General features: G+C 44.0%; 2 protein-coding genes across 2 annotated transcripts in view; both read left to right on the top strand.

The window, feature by feature from the left end:
* PLCXD2 (phosphatidylinositol specific phospholipase C X domain containing 2) overlaps positions 1-18,042 on the top strand; it is an 86,369-nt gene that overhangs the window by 49,518 nt on the left and 18,809 nt on the right. The gene's annotated exons all lie outside the window — the stretch shown is intronic.
* Positions 4,611-18,042, top strand: part of PHLDB2 (pleckstrin homology like domain family B member 2) — a 217,746-nt gene continuing 204,314 nt past the window's right edge. The window contains 1 exon segment of the mRNA XM_055316051.1: positions 4,611-4,811. The gene's annotated coding sequence lies outside the window, so the exon portion shown is untranslated.

Raw genomic sequence — 18,042 nt, 5'->3', positions numbered from 1 at the left:
TTCCCATTTGTTTTGTTTTGTTTTGTTTTTAGGATTTTATTTATTTATTCATGAGAGAGAGAGACAGAGAAACAGGCCCCCCTTGCAGGGAGCCCGATGTGGGACTCAATCCCGGGGCCCCAGCATCATGCCCTGAGCTGAAGGCAGACGCTCAACCACTGAGCCACCCAGGCGTCCCCTCATTTGGTTTTCATAAAAAAAAAAAAAAATTACACAATGAAGATAAGGCTGGGTTTAAATGTAGGCAAAGTGGGTAAAACCTGCATGGTGTAGTTGCAGACTGTACCGGCCGGCCTCAATTTCTGAACATACACTTGGGTTGAAACATTGCTCTGTGAGAATGGAGCCGGTACATTATGTACAAATTAATATTTCATATTATAACTGGGTTAAGAACATTCTACTGAGCACAGAAGCTATGGCAACCGGCATTTCAGAGATGCACAGCCCTGTGTTTCTATCCCCACTCTAGCACGTCCTGGCTGTGTGACTTTAGGCAAACTAACATCTCTAAATATACAGGACATAGGACTAAATGCCTCTTCTGATAAATTATTGAGGAGTTCACATAGGAAACTATACAGAAAGCATTTTAGCACAGAGCCTGGCACTCAGTACCTTCCCAAGAGTAGTTCCTAGTCCTGAGGGTGGAGACTTTGCACCCACCTCCTCCGAGGACCCAGCAGCACAAACCCTTCGACATGGCTAACCGCTAACTCTTGAGTTTACTGGTAAATGAGTTAGCAGAAACAAATTCATAAGAAGGGAAGCAGTTACATTCAGATAGTGAAAGGGAACGTACTCGATCACTGCACCAGCTACGCACTGATCACCATGGGGTTCGTGCCACTGGTGTATGCTGGATGGTGTGACGTGGAAGGTGGTCACGTCCTTGAATAGCGTTCATGTCATTAGCCACTTAATCATTCTGATTAGTAGAGAGGAAATCTCAGCTTAGTGATGAAACCCCTGTAACCCTTATGTACCTAGCAAAAAAATTTAAAAAGGCAACATCTAATGTCATCTAATGTCATTTTGCTTGGTTGTATGTGTTCTCTGGGTACTGTCTCTTTATGGCAAGTGATAATGGGTTTTCAACAGTGATATAAAATTTCCTTTCAGGGGCACCTGGATGGCTCAGTTGGTTAAGTGCCTTTGGCTCAGGGTCCTGGGCCCCCTGCTCAGCGGGGAGTCTGCTTCTCCCTCTCCCTCTGCCCCTCCTCCCTGTTTGTGCTCTCTCTCTGTCTCTCTCTCTCTGTGTGTCTCTCTCTTTCAAATAAAAATCTTTAAATAAAAAAAACTCTTTCAAAATAATTTTTTAGACTGAAGTTAATAGGAATGACCTTTGTTCATGATCCTTTCTGGACTGAAGAAATCTGCAGTTGACCGTACCCCACACTTTTGTCAGGAATTCGGTTTGGCTCTGCTCTTTTCGAACATCCTTAACTAAATAAATACATACATAAACAAACTGCTTTTTGAGATGGACAATCCCCTCTTTTGTCACAAGGAGACTGCCCATGTCCCCTGCAGAAGTCCCTGCCCAGACCAGCCTCTGCATGCGGTCCCGGTGGGGAGGAGGCCTGGGCCGCTGGGTCCCACTGCCGGCCTCGCTGGGTTCCAGGGAATGCTGGGAGCAAACCTGGCTTCTGTGCATCCCTGAGGTTAGGATGCCTGGATGCCCCGGATTTTTGTTGTGTTTTTTTTTTCTTCCCCCAGATCAAGAATTCTTCGTGATCAGCAGTATGTTGCTTTGTTTATCCCTCTGCAGATCTGCTCACTGCAACTGAAGGAGTGTTATTATTGTTAAGACTTGAAACCTTTCATTCTCAGAGAGGGTGGAAGGGTGCAAGGGAGGGACAGTGGCCGAAGCCCATGTGCCTCAGACCTCACCCAGGATGGCCTGGGCAAGTGCCAGTTAAACAAAAGTGCTAGTCAGACCGGCTGTTTGCACAGCTGGGCAGTGTTTTAGGAAAGCACTGGAAGGGGGACACAGAAGTGTCAGCCTCCGTCCAGTAGCATCCTGCAACTGAGAAAAGCCTTGGGCAAGCAGATGGCTTTAATCTAAGGAGCCTTAGTGTCTAAAGATTGGGATTTATCCTGTGGAGAAAGGCCCGGAGAAGCAGAGCTCTCATTGCAAAAGGGGGCCACTGAAAGCTAGTCTTTGTTTAACCTGAGAACTTCTCTGCTTTGTGGCCTGGAGACTTTCCTATCTTGATCCTTAATGGTGTCTGCTCAATCAGGGCCTGAGTCTGGTTTCTAGGCCTCCATGAAGTCTGCGTGGACCTGGAAGAAGGCATTAGATTGCCTTTTGCAAAAGCTGCCTCCCAACAACCTTGCAGGTTTAGGACTAACTGCCACACGTCAGAGGGGTCAGCGGACTGCTTCAGCGAGACCAAAATGCCCTGACAGCACACACAAAATTTTGGATGTATGTGCACTTCCTGCTGGTAGAGAATCCGTAGCTCTCCTCAGATTCTCAAAGGAATCTATGATTCTAAGAAATTTACACACCACTGTCTGTCAAGTACCTGTGAGAATGGACTATCATTGAGAGGTTGTTGAGCAAGCGAAGATGGCTGACGGGCTCGTACCAGAAAGCCTGGGTCTTTCCTATTTAAAAAAAATGAACTAAACTAAGACTCATATGAATTTGTTGATTTTGGATGCTCTCTTTCAAAAAATAAAGTTGGATACAGGAAGATAAAAAGGAATGGACTAAGCAAGTCCAAGGGACCCTGAGGGATAGTCACATGGGCTCCAGCATGAGAGGGCGGTAGGAGATGGGAGAAACCAGGCACACTGGCAGACACGGACAGTGACTGGGTGCCCTGCACAGGTCTGAACGTCACATTTCGAGGGATGTGGACAAGTTGGAGCCTTTCCAGAGAAAGACAGCTAGGAGGGAGAAGGGTCTGGAAGTCGTGTCACATGAGAAACTAGAGATGCTGAGTTTAGAAAGGACTGAGAAAAAGGTGATGGGGATATCTTCAAATATTTTCAGATTGTTACATGACTGAGGTATTAGAATCTTATGCATTTAGAGGTGAGAGGACCAGAGAGCATTTGTCCAGGTGCTAATGGCACAGGAGAGAAAACGGAAAACCAGACAGAAAACACTGGCCTAACGCAGAGCTGGGACTAGAGCCTGGTCTCTGAGTCTCCTCCCAGTGTCCTACCCCAACATCTGCAACTGCCTCCCTGAGTGCCTGATATGCAGGGAAGAACCAGGACCCATGAGTTGGCATCGCAAGAAGGTAGAGCTTGGCCCAATAAAAAGCATTCCTATCAGGTAGTGAGCTCACCAGCAGGCAGAGTATTTCTGAGAGAGTGTGTATTGGTTTTCTATCACTGATATAAGGAATCACCACAAGCTTTGTGGCTTACAACAGCACAAATTTATTACCTTTCAAGTCTAGAGTCAGAGGTCTGAAATGGGCCAGCAGGGCAGCGTTCCTTCTGGAGGTTCTAGAGGAGAATTCATTTCTTTGCCTTTTCAGCTTCTCGAAGCCATGCTCCTCGGCCAGAGCATTTCTTGCTTTTTCAAAGTCAGGAGCTTAGCATCTTTAACCTCTCTCTGACTCCCCTTCTATCACCATGTCTCCTTTGATTCTAGGACCTTATAAGGACCCTGTGATATACGGGGCCCACCTGGATAACCGAGGACAATCTTCCATCTCAAAATTCTTTTTTTTTTCTTTTTTTTCTTCTTTTTTTTTTTTTTTAGTTTATGATAGTCACACACAGAGAGAGAGAGAGGCAGAGACACAGGCAGAGGGAGAAGCAGGCTCCATGCACCGGGAGCCCGACGTGGGATTCGATCCCGGATCCTCAAGATCGCGCCCTGGGCCAAAGGCAGGCGCGAAACCGCTGCGCCACCCAGGGATCCCCCATCTCAAAATTCTTAACTTGATCCCACCTACAAAGTCCTTTTTACCGTGTAAGGTGACACATTCACAGGTTCTAAAGATTCGGACATGGACATCTCTGGCGGCTCTTCAGCCTACCACAGAGTACTATGGAAAGTGCATTGACATTGGCACCGTTTTATAACAGTGAGTTCAAATCCCGATTTAAGCACCTACTTGTTGCATGACTATTACCCGTTTGAGCTTCTGTTCCCTCATCTATAAAATAGGAATAAAATTTCAAGGTTACCATGAGGATTTATGCTCATATACATAACCGTTCAGTATACAGCACACATTCAACAAATGGCAGCCATATTTGTTCAAGGAATTTCCAGATGATTCTCACCAGACAGGAATTCCACAGAAGAAATTCTGTTAAATGAGAGATTTGCTAAAGTGACCTCCAAATTCCCTTTTGAGGTTGCTACAAGGAAAAGAAGTGAAATAAAAGGGATTTTCCTCCCCTGTATACTTGTCTACCTCACAGATCTGGTTGCAAGATAATGGCTTTTCTGGATAGTCAATCGCTAACAGATCTGCTTTCTGCCCCTGCCGTGCTGCTATCGGGCTTGAGCAGGACTGAGAGCCTGGACTGGTCTGTAATGATTGGCCAGACCAGGCAGCTGAGACCAGCGCAGGCTCCCTCCTTCACATCTGTCAACATACCTGGCTGCAAGCAGGCCACAGCCAGTGACCACTGTCTGCAGGGGCCAGGGAGAGCAGGAGAGCAAATAGAGGGCAATACCTTGGTTTTGTGCTTGAGAAAAAGCGAAAACCTGTGTTGATGCTTCTTACCACCGTCCCAGACTCTTCAGCAAGGATTGGAATGGTCATGGGCCACCACTGCTGAGACAGGAAGGAATTTGAGAGAAGAATCCAGATTCCCAAGCAGCAATCAAGGTAGGCGATGGGTCTGGTCATGGGCCTTTCTCTCAAGATGACAAAACAAGCATTTTGCCCAGCCTTGTAGCCAGAGTGTCTCCGACGATGGTCTACTGAAGGAGATGGGTTGCAGAGTTGTAGGTGCGTGTCGAGAGAATTCGATCATTTGTCCACCAACATAGTCTGCAAAGGGGGCCGTCTTTTTCTTCCCTCCTCTCTCCTCTTTGAAAATTGTCGTTGTTCTTCTACGTATTTCAAAGGTTTAGAAAGCTTTCTATCTTTCATTATAAAAATCATATTTGTGATTTCTTGAAATTCTTCCATTAGTCTGGGCTCTTCAAACATGACTTTGTTCCAGAATTTTGTTTGCATGAATTCTTTCTACTTTCAAGCTATAGCAGGACGGTTTGCATTATAATTCTGAGGAACATGCTGTCTGCGCAGAAAGTTGTCAAGCTCAAATGATAGGATTTCCCAGGAAGCCATGTGCATTTTTTGGCTTTGGAACCTAAGGAGTTAAAAGTCTTGAAATTGCTGGAGCAGAATCAAGCTTATTTACCTAAGCTTATCACCCAGGGCAGCTGGGTCAATCATTTACTGATGAAAGGTTGTTTTCTAACTTGACAGAGGACCACTAAAACCCAGGCCTTTCTCTGTAGAAGAGACACAAGGCAACGTAGAAGGTAGCGCTCTCTGGGGCTAGGCAAGAGCGCATGTGGTCTTCTGACCAGACACATCTTTCTCCTGCCCGGAGTTGTAAATGCCACAGGGTCCTTCCTGGCTCAACAACAAACACGAACAAGACTCATGCACAAACTGAATACCTGATGTCACCTCAGGCTTAAGAGCTTCTGGCTTCTAAGAAGCTTCCCCTACTTCTGGAGGTCTACAGGGAAGAAATAGATAACAGAACAAGTTATTAAGCGATGCTCCAGGGGGAACAAGATTATTAAGTAATCACCAAAAACATGGAATGTTTCCCCCTTCAAGTCTACACATTCCAGAAATATGTTCTTTTTAGTAAACATGATCCCATCTTCGTTAGGTCTGAATCTAACTCCTCCAGGAAGGTTGTCGTATTGTCATCCTGTACACTTGTCAGGTCTGTGCAATGGCTTCAAGCTCTTATCATCGTTAGAAGCCCTGGTGATAGAGAAGCCTTATTTTTTCTGAACTCCCTTTAGAGAAAGAAAGGGTTGAGCCATATTCCCACCAGCGTCATGTTTGACACGATTTTTGTCAATCATTTATGGGATGGAAGCGAATCCCCTTTGATGTGGTTTGTGGCTGGAATTTGTATGTGGCTCAGGCAGTTAACTAGATGCAGGAGTGGAGGCCACGGCAGAGGGTAGCCCAGACGCAAACCCCATGTGCGATTTCGGGTGAGTCTGTGGCTAACTCCCAGGAATGTGGTGAAGAATTATGGAAACTGATACATTTCTGTGAAGATATTAGCCCTGTTTAATGTTAAGTGTGCGTCTGGCTGGTTTCCAGAGAATGTTCTTAGATAATGCACGCAAGGGGGGTGGTTTTGAAGAGGTGGGGGGAGTGTATCAGAGCATTCCAGGGCAGTGGCCAGATTTACCCACAATACCTTGGGCTGCCTTAGGGACAGACAGGTCTTATCTATCCTCTCTGCACAGCATAGGGCTTAGGCCAAACCTCCAGCAGCCCTCGGGAGTCTATCCAGCTTTTCTTCCCATTTCGTGCATATTGGACCCTAGGTTGGGGGACGGCACTCTTGAGATTGACTGGACAAGGTAGACTGTATTGTTCCTTTTACAGGTTAGAAGTAAGAACCCAGAAGTTAATTAAATTGCCCACGTTTACTCAGTCAGAGGCTGAGCCAGGATTCTATCAAATTCTTTCTCGTACCCAATCCAGGGCCTTTCCCAAATGTCATGGAGTTAAACACACACAGGAACAGAAATTGTGGGTGTGTGGGTGTTGGGGAAGGGGGGGGTCACTGAGGAAAGCAAGGCTGACGAACGGTGTTAGCAGTTCGCCACTGGCCCTTGGATGTGCCATGGCCAAGGCCAGCTGGGTCCCTCTCTAACCAAAACACCAGCAGCAGCTAGACAGGACCTTCTTCAAGGGGAAGTTAGGGGAGGAACAGGCAGGGAGCAAAGGCAAGTTTTCCCAGTCCTGGTAGTGACAGTCACTGGAGTCTTCCCAGTCCTGGATATTTCTTAAGTAAACCCAGAGAATTTTCAGGCTAGATCTCCACTACCCCAGAAATACTTAAGTACAATGTTGGAACTATTTCCGGGGTAATAGATGATACCATTCCAATCCCTCTCTGGGAACTAAAAAAAAAATTAATTACGATTTCACTTCACCTCAGCTTATATCCACTCATTAAAATCCAAGGGATTTGGGCAGAAAGAAGCTTAAAGCAGGTGGGAACCTTCAACAGTCTATCACGTCAAGGCTCCCAGTGTCTGCAATCCAAAGAGATCCATGTGAGCCCGGAGTCCGAAGGGCTTGTTGGTTGGTGTCAGTCAAGCAGTAAACGAGTCAGGTCCTCCTTTTCTATGAAACTCCCATTTCACTTCGGTTAGGATGCATCCTAAAAATTCCATTAGCTGTCTGGCAGAAATTCCAAAGCAGCCACAATTCCTGAGCATTTACAAGATCAAGATAAAGAAATGCCACTGTGAGATGGGGTTGGATAAATATCTTTGAACAAAGAGTTTCTTCTTTATACTGACCCACCTCATACATTCCAAAGAGTGTGATAGCAAAGGCATTACAAATAGGGATCGCATTGCCAAGTCCACCGAGCAAGCGCCCTCTTCTGAGACAGCTGACCCTGCATGAACTGGACTCCCATGCTATCACTTTTATGAACTAATGTTTATTAGGATAAAGAGAAAAAGTTGAAGCTGAGATACAAGGACTCATAACATTTCACCTTTATCTAGTGCCTCTGATGACCGGAAAAGGAACTGCTCCCTTTTTATCTCCATTTTTAAAATTTAAGCCTTATAACAAACTTATGCAATTTGCTCAATCCATGCATCTCAGATAGCTAGTAAGATGAAATTTAAATTGGGGTCTGTCTGGCCAAAGCCTGTGTTCTTTAGCACTCTGTTTTGGGGAAAAATACCCAACTGTATCTACAATATTTGTATTCCAAGTGTAAAAGAGGACTGGAGGACTCCATAGAGTCCTTTCCAAGTTATTAGCATGGACCTTCAGAGTATATATTTACGACTCCCTCCCCCAGGTGTTCTTGATCCTATACAGGCATAAAACTCAATATCACAGGAGTCTTCGTCTCCTCCAGGAAAGTAACAAGAAAACACACATAACTCACCCTCCGGTCACTATTTTGATCTTATGAAAGAAAATTCTCCTTTTTCTCCTGGTTCACAAACATTGTTTTGTTGATCTGTTTGATTTTAATGTAGCATAGAGACAATTTTTCCATTTATTGTACCAGGAATGTTTATTTCCACAGGTAAATCTCTCTATTTGAAAAAGGGAAATACATCCAAACTCCCCATATCTGGTTTTCTTTCATGTTCATCACAGCCCTGTAAGTGGCGTGTCATTTTCAGATGACATCTTTGCAGATCAGGAACCTGACACTCAATAAAGTTGAGTGCCCTTCTCAATATCACTCAGCTCACAAGTCCCATAGTTTCATGGGACTCCAAATTCTTTGTCTTCTTTTTTTTTTTCCTAAAGCACAAGCAGTTCTCTGGATTCTTCAGGTTCACAAATGGTGCGAATGGGACAATACAAGTTATTTTCAAAAATTAAAAATGCCAACTGACTACATCGCCTGTTCTCGGGCTACATAGACCTACTCAAATGTTGATTGCTTTGCTTTTGGTTGAGATTCTATCCGGTCAGCGTGGTGATGCTGTTACTCTAATTAGATTTTCACTGAATAGTGAGAATGAAGATACTAATTGATACTTAATAAAATTTGCCTTAAAGGCAAAAGCCGTTCCACCCATGTGCCCATAAGCAAAGTTAAGAGATGAAAGGAATTCTTGCTGGGAAAAAAATGTCAGAAACCACTGGTTGCATGCCTGGGGACAGTATATATGGGTAGGGGTTACAGGTCCCCATGGTGTCTCTTGAGAGACACAGTTCCTCTTGGTTAACCCTATGACCACATGGTGCCTTGTGGTCAAGCAGTCACCCAATGGTAGAGAACCTAAGGCTGTCCTCCTACAGAGGGGTATCTGTCATGGGTGTTATCACAGTACCTCTAGAAGCCACCCAACGTTACAGGAGGCATCCTTGTGCTCTGTGAATTTCATTTCAGTCCTAAGATGCTCTAAGGAGCCAGAGAGCCCTGTGTCCACTGTGCATCTGGAGGAGACCAAATGTTTTCTTAATTCCTAATGCCTCGCTGGGAACTGCTCCTGGCTGGCCACTGGAGTCTCCATCCCATGTGATGGCCCTGTTGTATGTGTCCTTGCTTGGGGATTAATGTGTATTTTCATTGCGCCTTGTGTCCCCACCTCATGCCCTCAGAGGCTCTAAGGGTGTCGGTGCAGAAGAACCCATCCACTTTGGGCAATGAGCAAACAGAGAGAATGAAACTCCTGCCCTGCCCCACACCAACCTGTTCTCTGCCTCTCTACAGCTCCAAGGTCAAGTTTCCCTTGGGTGCAGTTAGGAAACTGAAGGTCACAAAAAGCTGGCAGCGCATCATGCCTTGGAGAGTTTCCCAGAAAGCAAAATGAAAATGAGATTGTTTTCACATAAGACCTCTGTATTTGGAGGACAGGATTCAAAGAGTTTGAATTCGCAGTTTCATTGTGCACTTAGGTAACCCCCACAAACTCTAGTTGTTTTTCTTTTCCTGAAGCCAAAACAATATCAAAAATACTTCCTGTGGAGAGCTCTAACTAGGCAAAATTCCTTTTTGTCATTGCTGAGCTGATGTTTTCAAGGATTCATATCTTAAGATAAGCCTTATATGGTGTGTTTAGCTGGGGCTCCTGTGTCTTTCTGTGTAAGGATGGCTGACCATGGGGCCTGCCTTATTGGAATCTCATTCAATTTCACAATGTGACGCAGCTGAAAACTTATGGTTAGTAAGTGAGTAGGTTGCAAGAGAGAGAGAGAGAGAGAGAGAGAGAGAACTCAGAGACCAAGCAAAGATGTTGCAACAAAGGAACAGATGGTAGGTTCTCTATGACCCAAAGAAAACCCATACCCCGATCCTGAAAAGACATACCTTCAGATGCAAATATATGTATTCCACAAAATTTAGCTTTATTTTCTGGATAGGAATCCTGACTACAGGCTAAACCCAATGGCTAGGCCTCCCAATATCCGACTATTGTCTACCAAAATTCATCTCAGCTGGTTTCTCTTTGCAAGATGGAAAAGCCCTTGATAAGAGGTATTATTATAGAATATAGTTATGTTGGTAAATTATAGTCCAACCAATAGAACATAAAACATAGCCCGAAAGAGGCACCATGGTCCTGACTCCACCATTATCTTGCTCTGTGGTTGATGTCAACTTTTAAACTTCTTGGTGGTGACTCTCTGCATCTTCACGGTGAATAACCACAAACATTCATTGACGGGGTCATCCTCAGTTCTGCTCTCGTCACTTACTCTTTCCGAGAAACATGTTAGACACTGTTTTCGAAACAAGATTAAATAATCTTGAAGGTTTTATATTTACTGAGTGAGCCAAACCACAGCCTCCTTAGAGTCCCCTGTTTGGGTCTGTGTGTGTATGTGTGTGTGTGTGTGTGTGTGTGTGTGTGTGCACGCGCATACTTTTAATTATCTGTTCAGTATTCTGGGGGCACCCAGGTGGCTCAGTTGGTTAGGGCTCCAACTCCTGATTTCCGCTCAGGTCATGATCTCAGGGTCGTGAGATAGAGCCTTGTGTTGGGCTCCATGCTGGACGTGGAGCCTGCTTAAGATTCTCTCTCTCCCTCTCCCTCTATCTCCACCCCTGCTCACGCACACTCTCTCTCTTAAAAAAAAATTATTCGGGGATCCCTGGGTGGCGCAGCAGTTTGGCGCCTGCCTTTGGCCCAGGGCGCGATCCTGGAGACCCGGGATCGATTCCCACATCGGGCTTCCGGTGCATGGAGCCTGCTTCTCCCTCTGCCTGTGTCTCTGCCTCTCTCTCTCTCTGTGACTATCATAAATAAATAAAAATTAAGAAAAAAAATTATTCGTACAGGACTCTGAAGATTTCCAGTTCTCAATATTCATTGATGATAATAAATTAGCAATTGACTGAAAATTTAGTAAAGAAAGTGATTCAAAAAAAAAGAGAGAGAAAGACTTTGTCATTGCCAGGAATGACTAAAGAAAGAAGGAGAAATATCAAGGTGTGGTGTGGAGGGCATGGTGTTTTGAAGACCGTTTGCTCTCTGGCGGTCTAGTAACAGAATGGCACAGCCTTTTGATTGTGCTACTGCTACACACTGGCTCTACGACACTGAGCAAATCACTTCAGCTCCCTTGGCCTCAATTACCTTTTTTTAAAAAATGGAGGCAAGGGGATGGGAATGTATGATTTTTTTTTATAGTCTCCTCTAGTAGTAATATCCTGTCTTCTGTGAAAAACTAGAAAACTTGGAATTTACAGTTCATTTAAGAAGAAAATACACAAATGATTTTTAACTCTCTCGAGCTGCTCCCCCTATCTCTTAGATAAATGAACTGAGGGGAATAAAAAACTGCTGAAAAAAGAAAAAAAAGGTGTCAAGAATGAAAGTCACATTGGAGAGGGTGGGCATTGGTCTTTTCTGGAGAAGGGGCCCACTCAGCCGGATAAGAAGGAGGCCACGGCCTCAGAGTTGTCCTGTCGGGCTTCGGGCCTGGCCCTGGCGCGCAGCTCCGCCACACCTGAGGCCACTAACATGAGCTCCAGCAGCGGGCAGTCATGACGATTATCCTCCCTTTATAAATAAACGAAAGCCCTGAAGGGTGACGTGACGGGTACAAGGTTACAGAAACATGGCAGAGTGACAGATGGTGACATTTTAAGCGAAAGGCGGAAGAGTGAGGGACGGAGCTGTACCTCCTGTTAAGTTCACAAACCAGGGGTCACGGGCTCTGGAAGGGCCTGCAGTTTGCTTTGGATCCTGAGCCGGTTCCTGTCCCCCTGCCCCTCCCCGCACCCCCTCCCGGCTGCCCTGCCCCGGTTACTCACCCAGGTGGTTGCTCACTGGGTGCTGGTGCTCATGTCCCTTCTTGTCAGCTTCATGAAAGGCTATTTGTAAGGAAGAGAAGGCGTAACAGGGAAGAGGAACGCATCAGAGATCTTCCCTGAGGGCGTGAACTCTAAAAGGGCAGTTTTCTTGAGAGAGACTATGGTTCCCCTCTTCCATTCTGTGGAAATGAGTGGTCATCCGGCTGACTGACAGGATTAGGAGGTTCTGTGCCAAGCATGGGTAATTTCTATTTTTCACCTCTGGGGTTATTTCACTCCTCTCTGCTCTACTTGTCCCACAGAAAAGGGACAGAGGATAATGCTTGCTCACTGTGGCAACCAGAAAGCCGCCTGGGGCAGGACTGTTCAAAGGAAACTGCTAATTGCACCAGGCATGAGGCATGCCTGGAAGCGCTAGGAAAGAGAGGGTGTCCATCGTGGCGGCTCGGGTTTACTCACCACTTTGGACCCACGCCCAGGGGACTCGAAGGCCCTGAAGAAGCTCACTCACAGGTAGTGACAAGGAACTTCCGGCCCCCAAGAAAAGCACTGAGAGAAACAAGGCATCAACGGTCTCACGTCTAAGGCAGTGTTCACAGGCCGCATCACTTCACTGCCCATTTTTGTCCCTTTTTAAAGACGAGAGAGGGCAAGACAGTATTAATTATTATCATCCAGGGATACCTGGTAATTTTCAAGTTGGTGAGGGGAACACCTTAAATTCAGTAAGAATAGACTGACTTCCTGGCAGGCTCCTCAGGTGACTTTCTGTTGTATGTTACTGAGCTTTCACACTTCTCAGTTTTCACTCTATTTCCAGTATCTAATTGATTTCTTCTCGGGGAGCCTGTTGGGGAAAGGAATGGGTAACACAGTAGTGTGAGGTGGACACTGTCCACCATCATATTGGCTGGGCTCACTTTTCAGAAGCCACAAAACAATCAACCAACCACCAAAAGTCACCCCTGGGTTGCCCTCCAAATACATTCAGTTAAGGCAGGATAAGGGAAAAAAAAAAAAAAAGCTTATGATTCAGAGGCCAGAGAACCAAGATGGCCCCTGATTCCAAGAAACATTATCAATGTGAAATGTAGCTCCAAAATAGACCTCAGTGTACTCCTATTGAGTTAAAAACAAAAGCAAAAACAAAACAAAGCACAGGATGATCTCATATATTCTCTAATGTTAATAACCAAGTGACCAAGCACCAGTTAGTACAGTCACAGGTTCTTCTACAGAGTTCGTGGGCACTCTATCACTTCTTCAACTGACTTGAATTCCCAATATTGGACTGGATTCTCCAGCCCTGTCAGTCTTCTAGTGGGTGAAAAAGTCTTTCAGAAGCAACATAAAGCCCCGTTTTCCTACTTTCAAAAAGCCATCTGGTCATTCATACACCTACCCGTAGTCCTCACTTAGTACATGGTCAAGCGAGTCAGAGCTCTAACGGGTAGGTGTATGAAGTATGCTATCTGTGCCCCAAACTCTGCCAGAAAGTGAAGGTAAGGAGGGGCTTATCCAGTAGAGACTTTCCAGAAAATGCAGAGACTGTTCCTAATAATCCAATTTTTTACTGCCCACTAGTCTGAAAGGCAAAGAGGCAGCATTTTGAACAGAGGAGATTTTCATGCTTCAGGCATTTGGGGGCACCAAGTGTTTTCATGTAATTGCGGAAAACTAAAATAATTTACAAGTTGTGTGTGTGTGTGTGTGTGTGTGTGTGTGTGTGCGTGCATGTGCAATGCATGGAAAGAATTTTAATATGAAAAAGGCATTAGATCAGTTTTGCAGAAAGAAAAATCTTTTATCTAAACTATTCCTGGATGGAGGTTACACAAAATCTAGGTACTTATTTAATTTCTGGAATTAATTAGCAAAAGTCTGTCCAAACATGGGCTTAACATTAGACTTCTAATGATAGCATTAGCCCTTCTCTAAAATTGCCACAACACATTTTGATCATTTTTAGACAAGACACACTACAAGAAGCTTTGGCATGTAAAACATTCTTTTGAGATGTCTAAATGAATCTCAGTGTCAGTTAATTATATTGAACTTCATATGTCTTCAAGTAACTCTTGGCGTGCCAAATTTATATCTCATAACCATCTTATTTCACATGATTTTTTAAGTAAGATTAATCAATGAAATTTGAGTAAACTGATCAACGGATACAATGGCCTAAGCATTATATGGTTACACTACACTGTGTGCTTAGCCCAGTCTTCAGACATATTTTTCTTCTTTTCTGCAGACAGGCTCTCCGATCATGTCTGGTTATGCTCAGTCTTTGGCTATTCCCCTAAAGGGATTATCTGAGAGTCACCATTTTTCCTCTTTGAGTGACTATCTGACATAATTCCTGCTGGGGTACTGGTTTCATATCAACTTATATCAGAAGTTATTAATTCCCACTTGCCCCAAGCTAAGGTCATGCAGCATGTTGGAATCAAATATTTTCTATTGTCCTAACACAGATCCAATAAAAAGACATTTATAGAGTGCCTAATACATGCTTGACACTCTGCCAAGTGCTATAGATGCAGAAATGAGTAGCCCACAGTTTTGCCCAGAGGAAGACCAACATCTCGTAGAGCAGATGAACCAACTAGAAGCCATCGCATCATCCTGTGGGGCTATCAGGGCAGTGATACCTGAACACACCACAGAAAAGTTCTGCATGGATGCTAGAAAAGACCTTCAGAGAAGTGGAGGTCCAAGTGGTATTTTAAAGAAAAGAAAATTAGAATTTGCATCCTTCCTTTTCAAGAATTCAGACTTTAAAGAGAAAGCCGCTCCCTTTCAGAAATCTGTCTGAATATCCTTAGAAGAACATATAGGAGTTGATATAGCTGTGGTAGCCATGACTAAGGGAGATTTGATTCCTTGGAGAAGAAAGGTAAGAGGAGGGTCCAGAGAGATCCCTATAATTGAAAAGGCAGGGACAGGAAGAACTAAACCTTCACCCCGAAATAGAGCCTGCCTCTTTCACATCCCTTGAACTTGGAGCTTTAATTTAGACATTCTCTGCAGCCCCAACCTCACATGATCTTCCAAACCCCGGGGACCTTTGCCTGGTAAATTGTCTTGTTATAAATCTGATCTCTACTCAGTTATGACTTGAATGTCATTTATCCTGGGAGCACCCTTAAATGGGAACAAAGAACAAAACACTGGAGAAATAGCAGAGAAGTCTTCTGATGTCGGCAGCTGGCACTAGTTTGGAAGCTCAGGGTTGAAGCCCACACCCATCCCGACAGCCCCCATTACCATCCAAACTCCCACTCTGACTTTAGCACCACACGGCTGAAGCAAGAGATAAGCTGGAAAGGTGAGTTTAGGAGATTTCAGTCTAGTCCGGCTGGAAATCCTTCTCAATTTTCTTAGGTTGGCTTAGGTAAATCTTCAGTGTGTAAGTGAAAATTCTCACCATCTTAAACAGTGTGTCTGTTTCCTGAAGTTGGGCCAACTTGTTGCGGAGTTGTCTGATTCCTTTAGAAACTCAGATCATAAATCACACTCCCAATGGACCAACTTACATGTTGCTTTCATTCTTTCGTCCACTGAAAGAAAGAATATGTGTAAGAGTTAATTAGGACAGATTTGACTACATAAACGACTTATGTAGAACATAAGAACGACTTTTACAAAGACTTAGAACGACTTTTACAAACACCATAAAGAAAGGTAAAAATAGAAACAGCGAACAGAAAAGTATATTTGCAACATAAATAATAGGCAAAAGCTTGCTATCCCTAAAGAGTACTTGCAAACCCATCCCAGCTAGAGGCAATATCCCAGGAGAAAGTTGAACAGAAAAAGAACCGAGAGTTCACAAAAGAAGGAAGATAAATGACCTATAATCATTTAAGAGCTGTCTAGCCACACGAAAAATGAAATGAAGGCAAATTTAAACAGTGAGGTAACATTTTCTTCTTATGAGATTGGCAAAATCTGGGTAACACCAGGCATCGGTGGGCAGGTGGGAAACAGGTGCCTTCACACATGGAGATGATACAAGTGTGAATTGCCACAACTTCTCTTTTTAAGGGCAGCTTGTCAAATCACATAAAAATGTCTTATGATGGGTAATTTTTGACCTAGCAAACTCACTTCTAGGATTTACTTTCAGACAATAATAGAAGAGTGCGTTAAACATTTCTCATAGTGCACACTTATCTGTGGAAGGCTTGTGTAGAGCAACAAACTTTGCAGACATCACAGAAGGCCTAGACGAATCCACTTGCACACACACCATCTCACGGGATGAGATCCATCTAGCAGCACCGGTGCAGAGCTTGAACTCGGTCATCAATGGATCTATGATTAAATTTATGTCTACCAGGTACGAGCTGGGTGACCTGGGCAAGTCATTCCACCTCTGTAGGCCTCAGTGATCTCATCTTTTAGAAACAATGACAATACTACTACCTACGTCTTAGGATTGAGCCGAATCAAGAGAGATATTTGAGTGAAGCTCTCAGCACACCATCTGACACACCAAGGGTGGAATAACCCAACTGCTGGTAGCAACCAAGCCTCTTGATTCCATGCTGTCAGCTTCTGTGAAAAATGATGAGCTAGAAAGACCCAAAGTTTTGCCTCTTGATCTCCTCCAGACCTTATTAAAATAAAAGTATGTTTTAAAAAAGATTAACCTTGGGATGCCTGGGTGGCTTAGTGGTTGGGCATCTGCCTTCAGCCCAGGGTGTGATCCTGGAGTCCTGGGATCGAGTCCCGCGTCGGGCTGCCTGCATGGAGCCTGCTTCTCCCTCTGCCTGTGTCTCTGCCTCTCTTTGTGTGTCTCTCATGAATAAATGGATAGGATCTTTAAAAAAATAAAAATAAAAGAATAAACTCGTAACAGAGAAGTTGTTATAAAAAAAAGAACAATCTAAATATACTTTCCTTAGTGATTAAAATTATTACTGTTATTTTAAAAAAATGTTTAGACTGTAAAACAATGTTGAAGACGTTTTTCCAACATTTTGAGCAAAATGATGGTGGGCGTGTAAGATAAAAGGTAATTAAATAGTAATAATAAAAATTAGATAGCCAACATATGCTAAAAGCACTTGAATATGTGCCAGGCACTGATTTATACCCATTCCATGCATTATCTCAGTCAGTCCTCCCAGAAAATCTATGAGGTGGCTAGTAATATCATTCCCTCTCTCTACAGTGGGAGAGATTAAGGCATTAAGCAATGAAGAAATTTTCCTCCTGGATTTAGGATATGCACAGAGCCAATGTCACTGTGCTGGATTGTTTCTGCCATGCCTGCTAAGGGCTTCTCCACATCAAAGAAACAGGCCCTGCAGTTCCCAGACTGCCTTCCCCACTTGCTTTCAGGTTAGGGCCTGCAGTAGGTATCTGCAATTTGGAAGGTGGATAAGTAGAGGTGTTATTCTTCAGCACAGTGGCCGACAGACACATGGGCAACAGATGCATCTGAGGTTTGAAGCAGCTTCAAAGTGAGCATCTAGAGAATCACACACCCCGGGATTGCAGACTGAGCTCAGTCAGTAACAGCTCACGAAAATTTCCCTCTTCCAGCCATTCCAATGTTCCTTATATTAAAACATTTCCTACTGAAAACACAGAGAGGCTTTTGTTTTCCTGATCAAACTCTGACTGTTTTAGGGACCAAATACTGAGACCCTGACACAAATGCATAAAGTCCCATATCTAACCAGGAGGTGTCCCAGAAACAGCACAAAAAATTGGGAAAAAAATATTCAAAAGTAGAATCTTAGTGCTCAGAAGTCACAACGCTTAGATTTAAAGAACTCAGGTACAGCAAAATGAATTTAAAAACAAACCAAAAAAACAACCTATTGAAACAAACCCAAAACTACTAAGCAACCTTGTGATATTTTAGAATGCCAATGGTTAAAAGAATAAAAGAACTTTCAGAGAGGAAACAGAAGGAACCTACAAGGTCTGCAAATTAGCCTGGCTTCTGACCTCTCACCAATACCACTGGATACTGCTCAGAGATGTTGGAGAAATGCTTTCAAAGATCTGAGAGGACATGATTTCAAACCAAAATTTTACACCCAGCTAAACTATAAATGTAGGGTTAGAGTAAAATAT

This window comes from Nyctereutes procyonoides, unplaced genomic scaffold (assembly GCF_905146905.1).
Source record: "Nyctereutes procyonoides isolate TBG_1078 unplaced genomic scaffold, NYPRO_anot_genome, whole genome shotgun sequence".
Classification (NCBI taxonomy): domain Eukaryota; kingdom Metazoa; phylum Chordata; class Mammalia; order Carnivora; family Canidae; genus Nyctereutes; species Nyctereutes procyonoides.
The sequence above is the reverse complement of the archived record's forward strand: the minus strand, read 5'-3'. Positions and strand labels throughout refer to the sequence as shown.